The sequence below is a fragment of the Schistocerca serialis genome, chromosome 4, assembly GCF_023864345.2.
Source record: "Schistocerca serialis cubense isolate TAMUIC-IGC-003099 chromosome 4, iqSchSeri2.2, whole genome shotgun sequence".
Taxonomy (NCBI): Eukaryota; Metazoa; Arthropoda; class Insecta; order Orthoptera; family Acrididae; genus Schistocerca; species Schistocerca serialis.
Window position 1 is genome coordinate 415,014,727 of NC_064641.1, and position 2,500 is coordinate 415,017,226.

General features: G+C 60.8%; 1 pseudogene; it reads left to right on the forward strand.

Annotated features, from left to right (window-relative positions):
* Positions 1-2,500, forward strand: part of LOC126475548 (large subunit ribosomal RNA) — a 5,947-nt pseudogene that overhangs the window by 995 nt on the left and 2,452 nt on the right.

Sequence of the window (2,500 nt, forward strand, 5' to 3'; positions counted from 1 at the left end):
GAAAGTGAAGGTCTCGCCTTGCGCGGGCCGAGGGAGGATGGGGCTTCCCCGCCCTTCACGGGGCGGCGGCCTCCGCACTCCCGGGGCGTCTCGTCCTCATTGCGAGGTGAGGCGCACCTAGAGCGTACACGTTGGGACCCGAAAGATGGTGAACTATGCCTGGCCAGGACGAAGTCAGGGGAAACCCTGATGGAGGTCCGTAGCGATTCTGACGTGCAAATCGATCGTCGGAGCTGGGTATAGGGGCGAAAGACTAATCGAACCATCTAGTAGCTGGTTCCCTCCGAAGTTTCCCTCAGGATAGCTGGTGCTCGTACGAGTCTCATCCGGTAAAGCGAATGATTAGAGGCCTTGGGGCCGAAACGACCTCAACCTATTCTCAAACTTTAAATGGGTGAGATCTCCGGCTTGCTTGATATGCTGAAGCCGCGAGCAAACGACTCGGATCGGAGTGCCAAGTGGGCCACTTTTGGTAAGCAGAACTGGCGCTGTGGGATGAACCAAACGCCGAGTTAAGGCGCCCGAATCGACGCTCATGGGAAACCATGAAAGGCGTTGGTTGCTTAAGACAGCAGGACGGTGGCCATGGAAGTCGGAATCCGCTAAGGAGTGTGTAACAACTCACCTGCCGAAGCAACTAGCCCTGAAAATGGATGGCGCTGAAGCGTCGTGCCTATACTCGGCCGTCAGTCTGGCAGTCATGGCCGGTCCTTGCGGCCGGCCGCGAAGCCCTGACGAGTAGGAGGGTCGCGGCGGTGGGCGCAGAAGGGTCTGGGCGTGAGCCTGCCTGGAGCCGCCGTCGGTGCAGATCTTGGTGGTAGTAGCAAATACTCCAGCGAGGCCCTGGAGGGCTGACGCGGAGAAGGGTTTCGTGTGAACAGCCGTTGCACACGAGTCAGTCGATCCTAAGCCCTAGGAGAAATCCGATGTTGATGGGGGCCGTCATAGCATGATGCACTTTGTGCTGGCCCCCGTTGGGCGAAAGGGAATCCGGTTCCTATTCCGGAACCCGGCAGCGGAACCGATACAAGTCGGGCCCCTCTTTTAGAGATGCTCGTCGGGGTAACCCAAAAGGACCCGGAGACGCCGTCGGGAGATCGGGGAAGAGTTTTCTTTTCTGCATGAGCGTTCGAGTTCCCTGGAATCCTCTAGCAGGGAGATAGGGTTTGGAACGCGAAGAGCACCGCAGTTGCGGCGGTGTCCCGATCTTCCCCTCGGACCTTGAAAATCCGGGAGAGGGCCACGTGGAGGTGTCGCGCCGGTTCGTACCCATATCCGCAGCAGGTCTCCAAGGTGAAGAGCCTCTAGTCGATAGAATAATGTAGGTAAGGGAAGTCGGCAAATTGGATCCGTAACTTCGGGATAAGGATTGGCTCTGAGGATCGGGCCGTGTCGGGCTTGGTCGGGAAGTGGGTCAGCGCTAACGTGCCGGGCCTGGGCGAGGTGAGTGCCGTAGGGGTGCCGGTAAGTGCGGGCGTTTAGCGCGGGCGTGGTCTGCTCTCGCCGTTGGTCGGCCTCGTGCTGGCCGGCGGTGCAGGATGCGCGCGCCTGCGCGGCGTTCGCGCCCCGGTGCTTCAACCTGCGTGCAGGATCCGAGCTCGGTCCCGTGCCTTGGCCTCCCACGGATCTTCCTTGCTGCGAGGCCGCGTCCGCCTTAGCGTGCTCCACCGGGGGCGCGCGGGTGCGCGGATTCTCTTCGGCCGCCATTCAACGATCAACTCAGAACTGGCACGGACTGGGGGAATCCGACTGTCTAATTAAAACAAAGCATTGCGATGGCCCTAGCGGGTGTTGACGCAATGTGATTTCTGCCCAGTGCTCTGAATGTCAACGTGAAGAAATTCAAGCAAGCGCGGGTAAACGGCGGGAGTAACTATGACTCTCTTAAGCAGATGACGTCTTGCTGTTTGCAGCGACCCCGAGGGGCTTGCAGTCCCTCATCGACGCAGCTACCGCAGCCCTCGCCCACCTGGGGCTGCAGATCAACGCCCGGAAGTGTTTCACCCTCGCCTTAGTCGCGTCAGGGCGCGAGAAGAAGGTGAAGGTGGACAGCAATGTCACCTTCACAGCAGGCAATACCACCATGCCTGCCCTGCGTGTGGGTGAAACCTTCCGGTACCTGGGGCTGCAATTTTCCACGGCGGGTCGCTGCGTCTTCAATCCACGTCGCCACCTGGTGGAGCAGCTTGACGTCATCTCCCGAGCTCCGCTGAAGCCGCAACAGCGCCTCCACGCTCTCACCAACGTACTTCTCCCTGGCCTGTACCACGGGCTGGCCCTCAGCCGCACCCGGGTGGGTGCATTGAAGTCGGCCGACGTCACCATCCGGGCCGCCGTCAGGAGATGGTTCCGCCTTCCGGCGGACACCCCCCTGGGATACTTCCACGCTCCTGGTGCCCAGGGGGGCCTCGGCATTCCATCTTGCCGATGGATGGGTCCGACCCTCCGTCGGTCCCGTCTCCTGGCGCTGAAGAAGATAGGGCCAGCCTGCGACGGTGCA